Source organism: Physella acuta, unplaced genomic scaffold (assembly GCF_028476545.2).
Source record: "Physella acuta isolate Inbredline_101_S28 unplaced genomic scaffold, ASM2847654v3 ptg000989l, whole genome shotgun sequence".
NCBI classification, from domain to species: domain Eukaryota; kingdom Metazoa; phylum Mollusca; class Gastropoda; family Physidae; genus Physella; species Physella acuta.
Window position 1 is genome coordinate 35069 of NW_026732506.1, and position 14780 is coordinate 49848.

Consider the following 14780-nt stretch of genomic DNA (forward strand, 5'->3'; position numbering starts at 1 on the left):
GTTACAGTTTTAATTTTTAATACGCTCCTAATTTAGAAAGCTCTGGCCAATGAAATGCAATGCCAAAGATCACATTGACTTTATTATATTTTTTAATCAAATGTTTTCTTTGTATTTATGTGTTTTGTTTACTTTTTACTTTCTCGTATATACGTAGTATAGAGAAAGTATTGTAATCGTGCAAAAAAAAAAAAATCGAGATTTTTACAAATCTCGACGTTTTACACCTCACTGATACGGAAAAACATAATTTTGCAATCTTGTCCGTATGTCTGTGTGTGTGTGTGTCTGTGTGTCTGTCCGTGTGTAAACACGATAACTTGAGTACCGTTACAGCTAGGTTGATGAAATTTCATATATAAGTATTTTATCAAAATCGTAGATCCGTATCAACTTTTGAGCGATTTCCGATAACCGGAAGTGGTACTTTTCCTACTTTGAATTTTTCAAAAGCCTATAACTTGAGTACTATATCAGATAGATAAATGAAATTTCACATGTAAGTAAAAGATCTAATTCTCTACCTTCTGTTAAATTTTGAGTAATTTCCGTTGACTGGAAGTAGTAATTTACGCTACTTCCGATTTCTCAAAAAACTAATGTAAATTTTTAAAGTACTAATAATATTGCGCACTATTATACGCGTTTTTATTCGGCGTTTGCTTGGTGCGCAATGTTTTTTTTATGAGATTCTATTCTATTTTTAAAAGTTTAAGTATTTAAAATGGATTAAAAATCATAACTATATCCCCAGTTACCATCCCCTGTTGTTTTATATAAGAATATTCGAGAAAGTTTGGGGGAGATCACTACCGGTTTATTTACGTTTTGTAAATACATTTCTCTGTGTGTATGCAATTTGAAAAAAAAAATGCCAAATAATTTTATTATTTTGAAACATTTTTGTTTATTATTTATTAATACATTATGACTATAAGAAAATAAGAAAATAAATTATGGGAAAATGACAAGTTATGGAAGGAGTTTGTCGATTTAAAATAGGTGGTTCCCGCCACCCTACCGATCTTTTAGAATGTGCTCTAGAGTAAAAAAAGGTTGGGAACCCCTGGTCTAAGGTCTAAAGTGTACAGATTGTCAGGACAGCTAAGGTCTAGAGCAGGGGTCTCCAAACTTTTCAGTCCGAGGGCCGCATTAGCTATCAAATTTCAGTTGGGGGCCAGTTTCTTCCAGGCATGTCTTTGATTTTTCTGGGCAAAGTTCCTCGGCCATCACCAACAAACGGTTTTTTCCGTGGACAAAAAGATCTCCGCGGGCCGGATGAGAGGACATCGCGGGCCGCATCTGGCCCGCGGGCCGTAGTTTGGAGACCCCTGGTCTAGAGTGTACAGATTTTCAGGACAGCTAAGGTCTAGTCTAAAGTGTACAGATTGTACAGTGACGGCAAAAGCCTCAGGGCGGCTAAGACTTATTCTGGCTGTATGTTTAAATGAACCAACCTAAAATGTAATAATATCAACAATAAATGTATGTCCGTATAGTAAATCTGAGCAATTTTTTTCACTGAAGCTAAAAATCTGGGTTTTGTTTCAGACATTTTGCTCCGAGTGGTGGAGGGGGGGGGGGGGGAGCGGACAGAGATGTATACTTTATGTTTAATAGCATATTTTTATTATTTTTATTTTATTATTTCATCCGGGAGGAGGGGGGGGGGGCGCTGTTAGACGTGTTGATGGTGGTGGTTGGGCCCTCCTCCCCCAACCTCGGACAGAAACGGTTAAAATGTTCCTGTAAATATTTGAAATTGTATAAACTTAATAACGGTTGATAAGCGTCGTGCTAAAAATAGATCTGACATTGCGACTAACGGTTAAATAAATAACCTTTAAACCCGCCGTGTATGTCGTCAGGTGGGATCTATATTTTTATGCCCCCCCCCGCATTGAGAGCAACTCAAGCGTGACGCGGTGAAACGCAATCATGGATGGAACATTTAATAGGATGGAGAAAAAAAAAACGACACCGGGAGCGTGAGAAAACTGGCCAACAATCGGCAGACGAAAGAGTTTGACAGAGATGAGTCATGGCCGAACGATGCTGTCCCTTCAGCGAAGAAGATTCCAGTCTATGTTGTTGCATGCCCGGGCATGCTAGTCTCGCTTGACGGATTGTAGGTCAACGGTGATTTAAAATCCTGAAAGCTGACTTTGTTTTATTTATAGATGGTAGCAATGTCTTGTTTACATACAATTAAGTAACCCCCCCCTCCCTTCCCCCGTCTTACGCCGCATATAGAAGTATAGTTTACTCGTGCTGTTTGCTATTTCAGAAATTCCCAAAGATAAAAATTATAAGAATTTATAATGATTTACAATCTGTTTATTTATAGATGTTAGCAATACCTTGATTACATACAATTAAAACACCAACTCCCCCCCCCCCCTCCACATATATCAAATACAGTATAGGGGGCACACGAAAATTTCAGGTAATAAGGGGGGGGGGTGCTGACACTGGTTAAAAAATATATTTTTTATATACTTTTTTTTTACTTCCCCCAACGAGATACCTGAAAGAAACTCTGGCCGTACCAACAGATTAATATCCTTAGTACTGAACCCTAATATGTGTTCAAATCTTGTTTTAAGTTTCGGAATTTAGGGTTCAACAATCGGTAACGATCAGTTCAATTAAATCCATGCCATCATTTTGGTAATTGTTTAGAGACTAACCCGAACCCACAGTATATGGGTAGAATGGTTGGGCAGGTCTAATCTAAATATAAACACTAACACTAATACCAGATCAGTGTTTCTTCCAGACTTTTTTCTCTGGGGGGCACTTGAAATTTTCGGGTGGGGGGGGGTACACTTTCTTCGGGGGGGGGGGCGGACACCGTTTAATGTATATATTTTCTATATAAATTCCATTTTGTTCGGGGGGGGGGGCGGTAGACTTTTATTTCGGGGGGGGGGGGGGGGAGAGTTTGCCCCCACCCCCCTTCCACCCCTCGAAGAGATGCCTGGAAGAAACTCGGTACCAGATACTTGACGCTAATTTAGTTTGAAACATGGCCATACTAGAGAAGCTGAGTTTCAGATCACCGAAAATTTCATCCTCTGCAAGAGGTGGCCCCACACAATTTTCTTTCCCCAAGAAGCGACAACATTCCTAACGAGTTCATATTCGAAATAAATACACAAGCATCTCTTCGGGGCAACCCCCACGCAACGAAACAGAATGTACATAGAAAATATATACTGTTAGCAGTGTCCGCCCCACTCCCCCCTCCCCGCCACATATATAGTTCGAATGTTTCAAATCCCCCCTCCCCCTTTCGCAGAAAAAAAATCTGTAAGAAACTAATAGATACATAGATCTAATACTAATAGTTCTAGATCTAGTTCTAGTTGAATTTTATTATACAGCAAAACATCTTGAGCTAGTCTGAAACTATAAATAGCAACTGCGCAGACCGATTGCATTATGAAAAATCTTTGCGGTTAGTTTGGTGAAAGGAAATGTTTGTCAACTATATTAATCCAAAGCCATAGGTGTTCTGCTTGAATGAAATGATCCAATGGCTGATATCCTGCTAGATATCACGTCAAACGGTTACCCTCATCATGACAGTAGTGGCCAATTTAAAGACATGATGACGTGGATCTAGGATTTCAAAAAGAGGTTCGGCTTGATGACGCCTTGAAGGAGTGTTGATAGATTTCAGAAAATGTACCGGTTAATATAAATGTTGGAGTTTTCTTGAATTAGAAAGAAAAGAAGCGAAACAAAAGTTTGTTTTCTTTTTTTTTTCGTCAAGACAATATTTTTTGACAAAGCAATGTATATTTTAATTTATTAAACTCAGGTTAATTAATATGGATAAAGATTTTAGCAGTTTTAGACACAGAATGAAGCGAGTAGAGTTTATTGTTTGGCTGCGGGAAAAGTTTCATCGAAATTTGTTTTCAGGATTCGCCATACGTAGGTGAGATAATGAGATGCAAACGATGAGATAATCACTGGAGCGTGAGATATTGCGTCGTGTAACGGTACACCTGGTAGATTCTATGTAGATAAAAGGGTGGGGGTGGATGGGATAGTTCTGGGGTGGATGGGAGAGGTGTGGGAAATTTTGAAATTTTAGGGAGGAAGTGGATGGGTGACGGGTGGGATGGATGGGTGACGGGTAGGGTGGATGGGAGAGGTGTGGGATGGATGGTGGGGGTGGGGTGGACGGGAGAGGTATGATACGTGTGAGAGTGGACGGGGAAAACATCACTTGTGATACCACGTGACCGGAGATGACGCGTCACCCGTCATGCCGTGCCAAACATCACGTCCAGGTTTAGCCGAGCGTGGCATCAGGTGACTCGTGACGTCACGCGATCACGGGCCCGGCACCACTGAGCTGTGTCAAGTAGGCTCTCCGGCACTGCCGGCTAGTGACGTCAAGCGTCCGGCACCAGTGTAGGCAAGTGACGTCACTGGTCCGGTTGTTTTTCCACAAGGGCTGTTTTTATTTTATTGTTAAAGTTATAAAACAGCCATTTCGGCGCCACCCCCTCCCCTACTCAAATCCAGTGGCGTAGCGAGGTCGGGTGTCACCCGGTGCGGCACTTAATGGTATCAGCCCCAGAGGCGTAACGACCCTTCCCGGGGACAATTTTTCGATTTGCAAACCCCCCTCCCTCAAACTTTCGATTTCTTAAAAGACTATTTGACACTCCAATAAGGTGGAATTATCATTTTTCTCTATATATTTTGCTATTTTTTGCCTTGGTGTCACCCCACTTAATGGTGTCACCCGGTGCGGTCTGCACCCCCCCCCCCCCGCTTCGCCTCTGCTCAAATCACAACAAGCAGCCCAATAACCCCCCAATATGCAGTGGTTCAGCTTGCCCGGGGTTCCATGGACCCTTAATAATTTAAACCCATTGGTCTAAAATGTGGACCCCTTACATTTTACATCCGCCTATGACGTATTGAATCATTGTCTAAACAAGTGTAATATGTGTAACAAGCGGCCCAACAGTGTACAGTTGGTTAACACAGTCGTGATGAGGATTTTATTTGACACACAGATATAGTAGGTTTTGTTTTGTTAACGTGTGCACTGTTTTATAATCATCGTACAATTAGTTGCTATTTATCCTTAGCGTTTTAGTTATCCCGATATGTGAAGGGATAATGTAGCCAACACTAAGCCCAGTTGTCTCTAAGTTCCCGCACATGAGTCAGGTACCCATTAGAGCTGGGTGGACTCAGGGACGTCGTACCTAACATGAGTCGGGTACCCATTATAGCTGGGTGGACTCAGGGACGTTGTACGGACTGAAGCCCGGTATCTGAACTCGAGACTTTTGGGTTAGCGGCTGTGTGCTCTACCAACCGACTATGCAGTGTTTGTTAGTGTTTATAATTGCAAATATATTACAGACTTTAATACGCTTCAATTTTCATTTTGTCATAATAATTAATTTAAATATGTTTTTATTTGTTTTTAGAAGAGCATTTGAATAATAATGGATACAAAAAATGATATTTTAACCAAAGTCTTTATAAGAAAACATTTAACTCATAAACAACATGAACTGATATTTAAAATGTAGTTAATAAAGATTACACATCAAAAATGTAAAAAATTTAATCGTTCGAGGCGGCAGATGTCCGTTTACTTCCCGCTGTTTTGTAAAACGGTTTCAATATTTCATCTTTTCGTAGCAACAAAATTTTGTTTCGTTTCTTCCCAACCCATTTTTCTTTCGTTCCGCTTGTGTGTCGTGTTGACTTTGATCTACTAAGTCACCGGCTCAATGGCGCGAAAAGACACAGCTTACCATAGTTATCTGCTGCCCGATAAATCCCCAGCTCTCGCGAGAACATCGCCGACTGCCGCGAGAACAATAAATTGGTCGGGGTATTCTTGTCTCCGTTGATGTTTGCGTCATAAATATTCTTCCTTTTTCTTGGCATGGCTAAGTCTTGAACGTACGGACAATTTGTTTATTTTCGTGAACGGGGAAAAAAAAGATAAATGAGAAAATGATGGCCTGTATTATCGTAGCTTCATTTTTTGATGACATAGCAGTTTATGAAATTGAAAACTGCGTCCTGAAATTCTGTTAACTTCAGCTGTTACTAATTTCAATTGTTGTTTTACCAACCTACATTTAAACTGTCACAAATTGTCATATTCCCCATCCGTCACTTTCCTCAACCGTTACTTTCCACAACTGTCACATACTTAACCGTCATATTCCCCAACATTGACTTACCCCAACCCTCACTTACCCTAACCGTCATTTACCCAAATCGTCACATACCCCAACCATAACTTCTCCAAACCGTCACATTTCTCAAGCGTCACATTCCCCAACCATCACTTCCCCAAACCGTCACATTCCCCAACCATCACTTCCCCAAACCGTCACATTCCCCAACCATCACTTCCCCAAACCGTCACATTCCCCAACCATAACTTCTCCAAACCGTCACATTTCTCAAGCGTCACATTCCCCAACCATCACTTCCCCAAACCGTCACATTCCCCAACCATCACTTCCCCAAACCGTCACATTCCCCAACCATAACTTCTCCAAACCGTCACATTTCTCAAGCGTCACATTCCCCAACCATAACTTCCCCAAACCGTCACATTTCTCAAGCGTCACATTCCCCAACCATCACTTCCCCAAACCGTCACATTCCCCAACCATCACTTCCCCAAACCGTCACATTCCCCAACCATAACTTCTCCAAACCGTCACATTTCTCAAGCGTCACATTCCCCATCCTTAACTTCCCCAAACCGTCACATTTCTCAAGCGTCACATTCCCCAACCATAACTTCCCCAAACCGTCACATTCCCCAACCATAACTTCTCCAAACCGTCACATTTCTCAAGCGTCACATTCCCCAACCATAACTTCCCCAAACCGTCACATTTCTCAAGCGTCACATTCCCCAACCATCACATTCCCCAACCGTCACTTTCCCCAACCATCACATTCCCCAACCATCACATTCCCCAACCGTCACTTTCCCCAACCGTCACTTTCCCCAACCATCACATTCCCCAACCGTCACATTCCCCAACCATCACATTGCCCAACCGTCACTTTCCCCAACCATCACGTTCCCCAACCGTCACTTTCCACACCCATTACCTTGTCCAGCGTAAACCACCCACCAATTCTAAGCTGCCATTTATAATCCCAGACCAAATACCTGGCCATAAATCCTCCCACGTTATTTAAACACTGACGATCTGACTTTTGCTGCCCCCAGCGAGAAACTATCTCAGTTTATCTCAGATAACCGCATTTACCTTCCGGCTGGCGATAGATACATCATTAATCCACAACACAGATAGATATATCATTAATCCACATAACACGGATAGATACATCATTTATCCACAACACAGATAGATACATCATTAATCCACAACACAGATAGATACATCATTAATCCACAACACAGATAGATACATCATTAAAACACCCACAACACAGATAGATACATAATTAATCGCCACACAACACAGATAAATACATCATTAATCCACAACACATATAGATACATCATTAATCCACAACACAGATAGATACATCATTAAAACACCCACAACACAGATAGACACATCATTAAAACACCCACAATATAGATAGATACATCATTAAAACACCCACAATACAGATAGATACATCAATAATCCAACCACAACAGATAGATACTTCATTAATCCACAACACAGATACATTATTAATCCATACATCACAGCTAGATACATCATTAATCCACACAAAATAGATAGATATATCATTAATCCCTCCATTAATGATAGATAGGCCCACATCATTAATCCACCAACACAGATAGATACATCAGTAACCCACCCAACAAAGATAGTTGTAGCTTTAATCCCGTAAAAAAATGTTTTTCCATAACTTACAACAACCTGAATGGGGTTGAAATCTGTTAAAGGACTATTGCTTGGTTTTTGTTGTATCATGATGTTGTACACTCTAACAGTTGTTGGATCTTTGTTGTACAACTTACAAAACGTGTTGGATGTCTTGCCTGACTACCATGCTATGACGCCCCAAACAAAGGGAGGATACCTTACAACACTCGGCCGAGTTCAAACACGAGTTCCCTCCCGTTGACAATGATGAAAAAACGGGGACCGCCGGGAAAAGTTTGAAAAAAAAAACATTCGAAAAGAATGGCATCGGTGTTGGGGAATAAATAACAGCCTATCTGATGGATTAACTCGGTGTTTGAAAGTATTTCAAGTTGACCTCATCCGACGGATTAACCCCGCCCAACCCCGGGCTCTTCACAGTATGAAGGGAGATAAGAACAGGGGGGGAAGAACTCTCGTGGAAAGGGATTAAGCTTTATGTTGCCAGGCGATTATCTCCCATAGCATCCGTATTTTAGGAATGCATCTCGCTTAGTTAATTGCAGGCAGCGGCACTTAAAATTAATCTCTCGTATTCGTATGCGGTGGTTATTTCAACGAGTGTATTGCAGGTTTTTTTTTTTTTTCATTTTGAAAAGAGATAAAAAGAGTAATGTCCCTTTCTCATCCGACATACATAGAGATAGTGAGATCTATTAATACGAGGTTGGGATAATTTGTTTTTATTATTTAAATCAAAGAATAAAATAAAGACGGTTATCATAATTTGTAGTTGTTGTAAGTAGATTCTATCTCCGCATCCCGGCTGATTTATTTTCCCTAACATGAGTTTTAAGATATGTACAAATGTCCGACCGACAAGCCATAGCATAATAAGTTTTAAGCTATCTATAAATCCGCAGCAAGCGTACAGTTTCCAGGTTCGTTGAGTTGTTTTGTGGACTGGGGAGACATTAAAAACATATCAAAAGTGGATACAGGGTCGCGGATTACGGTCGAGTTATGCCCCTTGTCCCGAGGGGAGAAATGCCGAGCGCTGACCACGGGGGGAGGGGATCGGGGTTATTCGAGGGTAGCGGAGGTCAACAATGGAAGATCATCCCGAGGGATCATCATTTTCACACCTCACCTGACACGTGACACCCGGGGGAAGGCTGGGTGAGAACATGACGAGGAATATCTACCTTCTTTTGTTGGGGGAGGGAGAGGTGTGTCCCCAGGGGTGGGGTGGGGGGAGGGGCGTGACGAGGGATATCTACCTTCTTTTGTTGGGGGACGGAGAGGTGTCTCCCCCAAGGGGTGGGGGGGGGGGGCGTGACGAGGAATATCTACCTTCTTTTTTGGGGGGGGGGGGGGGGGTGAGACCTCCAGGGGGTAGGGTGCGTGTAGATCTATATCTAAATGTGGGGAGATAATTACAAATTATACAAAAATTGCTCAGTTCTCATTCTCACAAAGGGCGGGATGTGGACGGTAGAACACTTGAGGCTGGAGGAGAGGGGGGGGGGGGGGGGAAAGCTCGATTTCTGAGGACGAAGAGAAGAATTAGAAAGATTAATGCGAAATTTACCTTTTAGAATTTCCGTTTTTCACTTGGTAAAGGAATGAAACTGAGAGGTCTAATTCTTCTTCACCTTTCTTGAGCTCCCAGCGGAGCATCATAAGCTATTTACAACATCGTTTCTTTCTTTTCTGTCCTTTACTATTTCATTAATTTCTTTCCAATTCTTTCCAATTCTTTCCATGTCTTCACCAAATACTTTAGCGTGTTGAGAACCAAATGTGTTTGTAATAAGGTGGGAGCGCACTAATCACTAATCAGCCCGCCATAGAGTTTTTTGTAGCCCTCCATACATTCAGAAAACCCCAACATGATCTGAGATTTGCTTCATGTCCGCGACCGAATGTTCGTCTAGTATTTCATACAATAATTTTAAACGGTGCGGCCCTCTGCTACAGTCCAATACCACATAGTGGCCCTCGGGCCAACACAATTGCAAACACCTGTCTTATACTCTAGTTATGGTAGCTCGCGGATCAGAGTTTCTTCCAGGCATCTCCCCGAAAAAATTTACCGCCTCCCCGAACGAAATGAAATGTATATAATTTATATAGAAAATATAGACCGTGCCTGAGTCCACCCAACTCTGATGGGTACCTAAATCACATTAGGGAAAGTAAAGGCGGCTGGGCATAGTGCTGACCACACTATCTCTTCATATGCCGAGGTCACAGAAACAAGTGAACTCTACTTCACTTTCCCCATAGACCGTCAGGTTTGAAAGGGAAATTCTACTACTACTATATAGAAAATATATACTTTTAACAGTGTCCGCCCCCCCCCCCCTGAAGAAAGTCTACCGCCCCCGAAAATTTCAAGTGCCCCCCCCCCCCCCCCTCCCGAAGAAAAAAGTCTGGAAGAAACACTGCTCGCGGATTGCTCATACGTTCGTCAACGCTGTTTTTGCACATTGTTTTGTCATCCTTTCGCCATCAAAACATGTTTCTACACATCACTTTTTCATTCAATCAACACCAAATGCTTTGGACGTTCCACAAAATTATACACCTGCGTTTAATTAAATCTCTGATTAAGATAGTATCTCACTGAGCACATGTATAGATTTGCTATTTCTTTTATTGACTCACATTCCGTTAGTCACATAATATACTATTAGTGACAAAAAGTACTTTTGCTGGTAACACAGTAGGCCTATACTTTTGGTGACTAAAATACCGCTGGTGACACACTGTATACCTTTAAACACTTACCTTTGTTAACTCGAATGCCATTAATGACTCATTATACCATTAATGACTAGACCATTGTATACCAAGTACTGCAGGAAAATGGTCCCCCTCCCTCCCCTGTATTAGCCCCATTCATCACGTCCTGGTCCATTGAGCACTAGCATACAAAGCCGTCACTATGGCCTTGAGGCTTGGATCGCGCCTGTTCGAAGAATGTGAGAGACTGGAGGGGGGGGGGGGGTGAGGTTGAGGTGGGGGGTGGGGTACCAGAGGTCACAACAAGTGTGAGGTTTAAAACTTTTAAAACGAAGGGCCACTTTTTTTTTTTTTTTTTTTTAGTAAACATTGCAGAAATGACATGGAGCGGAAGGCGCGCGAAATCACGCTACAGGTAGGAGAAAATGAAGGCTCAGCAGCAGGTAGATCGTCTGCTGCGGGCAGGTGTGCGCAGGTCAGCTGACGATCAACAAGTGGCTGGCACCGGGTCGTCTGCTGAACGGGCCCGTCACGTGACCCCGTCATCGCACGTGCAGGGGGGCGAGGTTAAGGAATAATTTATACACAAGGTCAAGGAGGGCCACTCCCACACGTGACCTTCTATCAAAATTGTCCGCCATGTTTTTAAGGCGCTAAAGAAAAGAAAGAAATCGCTTGCGGGAGATCTATAAAAAGAGGGGGGGGGGGGGGTATGAGTGTATTTTTCAAGGCCTTTTTGATTGGATTTAAAATTTACGACAGGTTACTTTATTAAACTGTGGTTTATGAGTGTTGTAAACCAGTGCAGCTTTCAAAAACCGGGAACTGAAAGAATTTAAAATGTGTCGATTTGGTTTTATGTGCGTCATCATCTACGAGTTGTGAAACGGGGGACTTTCTGCAGTGGGGCGCCATCAGTGATGGGGGACTTTCTGAATTAGGGAGTCTTACTACATTGGGGGGGGGGGGACTATCTGCACTAGGGAACCTTCTGGGAAAGGGGCGGGGTCTTACTATAGAGCTATAGATCCTTCTGAGATGGGAGGCATTCTACAGTGGGGCGCCTTCTGTGATGGGATAGGATGGTGGGAGGGGGAGCTTTCTGAATTAAGGAGTCTTCATTGATGTGGGAGGGGTGGGGGTGGGAGGGGGCTTTCTGTAGTGGGTCGCTTTCAGGGATAAGTATCTTTTTGCAGTGAGGCGCATTTATTTGGGGTCTTTATGTGAAGGGTCGCTATTTGCTGTGGGGGTGGGGTGGTGGGGAAGGGGCGTTTCATCTCAGCTCACCATCTTCAAATATCGAATATCTTCACATTCACTCGATTAACGGCGCCGTTTGCTTTAAACTCACAGGCGACTAGTTGCAATTTTTTTCATGCTTCAATCCCTGAATATTCCAACCAATAGACAACACCAAAACACTACCACGTGTCATTACAATTACCATTTGCACATCACACCTACGCCTATTTCTCAGAGTTTCTTCCAGGCATCTCTTTGGGGGGGGCGAAGCCCCCCCGAAAATTTTTTACCGCCCCCCCCGAACGAAATAAAATTTATATAATTTATATAGAAAATATATACTTTTAACAGTGTCCGCCCCCCCCGAAGAAAGTCTACCGCCCCCCCGAACATTTCAAGTGCCCCCCCGGAGAAAAAAGTCTGGAAGAAACACTGCTATTTCTAACCATTTAATCAAGAAAATAACTATTTATAGCAAATGTCAATTTAAAATAATAAAAACAAATAAACATCACATCATCGATATGGAAAAAAAATGCAATATTGTGATGAGCGAATGATTCAATGAATGAGTTTTGATTTTAGGATAGTTCTCACTGTCCGCATTAGCGAGTCCGTGCACAGTTCTGCTTTTGTCGTAGAGCTTTCTGTCTTGAGTCTAACAGGGTGGTGTCCAACATCCCAACAGCAACAGCTACAGCAACGCTACAACCACGCTCCTGATACATTAGACATGTGTGGTCTAGCGGTAGAGTGCTAACCCGAAAGTATTGAGTTCGTATAATGTCCACCCAGCTCTAATAGGTACCTAACTCAAGTTAGGGAAAGTAAAGGCTGAGGACACAGAAACAGGTGAACTCTACTTCACTTGCCCCATGGACCGTCATGTTAAGGAGACTTTAGTGATACACTTCACAGTGTAAGAGTGATACATCAACACTGTACCCGGAAGTTGAAATTTCCACCCGTATCTTACAAATGTCCCTCTGATCAGCTGATATGTCCTCTGTTATGTCCTGTATATGTCCTGATGTCCTGTATATGTCCTGTCACGATTCAGGAATGTTGAAACAATGTTAACAACATCAACAGGTGTTAAGGCGATTCGTGTATCTCATCTAGACGAATAAATCAATCTACGAAATAATTTTTAAAAGTTTACAATCAAGGGAGACAATTCGGGTTTTTTTAAACCAGGGGAGAGAATCGCAACAAGTTTATGGTTTTGGTGAAGCGGTTCACGTGTCTGGAGTTATGCGGCGTTGCTAGGGACGCGTTATCCGGGCTCTTAAGAGGAGGAGGGGGGTGGAGGTTCACTTCAAGCGTTGTCAACGGTTGGCGCGACGCGAACTCTAACGAGAAGAAGGGAGATTTAAGTTCCCAACGGTAACACAATTTTACCGGGGTGGGAGGGGGGAGTGGTAGGTAGAGAGGGGGGGGGGGGGGGGTAATCCACCCTAGCGATGAAAATATTTTGCCCCAATAACACCAGGATGGGATGTCATCCCACTGTCCCGTTAGACCCGGGGAAAAAGCGGGGGTCGTGTGGTTGTGAATGAAAACCTGTGCGCCATCATTCGTGGCGGACTTCTCTCATCATTCACCGCGCGGGATGTAAACAACGGACTGGGATGCGCGCCTCTTGCTCAAGTAAGTTTTTATTTGTCTTCTAAACTTTATTTTTAAAAGTTTAGTAATTGTTTTTATTTATCTTTTAAACTTTATTTTTTTTAAAGTTTCGTAAATGTTTTATTTGTCTTCTAAACTTAATTTTTTTTTAAGTTTAGTAATTGTTTTTATTTGTCTTCTAAACTTAATTTTTTTTTAAGTTTAGTAATTGTTTTTATTTGTCTTCTCCATTTCACCATTTAGACATTGTTTAATTTTTAATATCTAAACTTTAATTTTTTTTTAAAAAGTTTAGTAATTTTTTCAAAAGCGTATTATTATTTACATGATATAATACAGCATGATTTTTTTAACCTATAAATAAGACCTGACTAACAGCAGTAATTTAAGTTTTATTGCCATGGTTTAGTAACAGTTTATCTTTAATCTGTTAACGATAAAGACATTAAAGATGCGCTGTCTCTCTCTCTCTCTCCCCCCCCCATTACCATTTTATGCATAACTCACATCTGTTTAACATTTACGTTGATGAGAAGTTAAAATCCCACTCACGCTTGACGCAATTTTTTTTCGAGCTAATTAATTTCATCTCCATCAGCTGATGGTGGAAAGATGATACGATATTTAGCACACACTTGAACTGGGGTGTGGACTGGCTATGTCACAGCGGCCCGGGTATTTATAACCGCGGCCTTTCTAGATTTAATTTGTAATCGCCACGGGTCAAATTTGCAATATACAATTAAAAAAAAGACACATTAAATAAAGAGATTTAACTAAAAAGCAAAGCACTAATAGACCAATTACAACAGTTTTCCTGGCGGCCCACTGAGAATTTTCCCGTTGTATCGGCGGTCCAGTCCCTGTACGTGAGATTCCTATAACCCTGACTGAAACTATCCGTCGTTGTCTTGTGCTGTAGTTCCGGTGTCGTTAGCACAATGATAGCCCTGGCTTGCTGCAGCATTGAATTCATTATTTTGGGGGCCTAGACTTGGGTTCCCTGACTACCAGCCGGCAGCCCCACCCCCCTTCATCCCCCACATCCTAAAGATAATGCCCACTGACAAAAAATGATCAAGACCCTAGTATTGGGGGCCCTGACTACTGCCCGGTCAGCCCCCCACCCCATCACCAACAGCCCAAAGATAATGCCCACTGACAAAAAATAATCAAGACCCTAGTATTGGGGGCCCTGACTACTGCCCGGTCAGCCCCCAACCCCATCACCAATAGCCCAAAGATAATGCCCACTGACAAAAAATAATCAAGACCCTAGTATTGGGGGCCCTG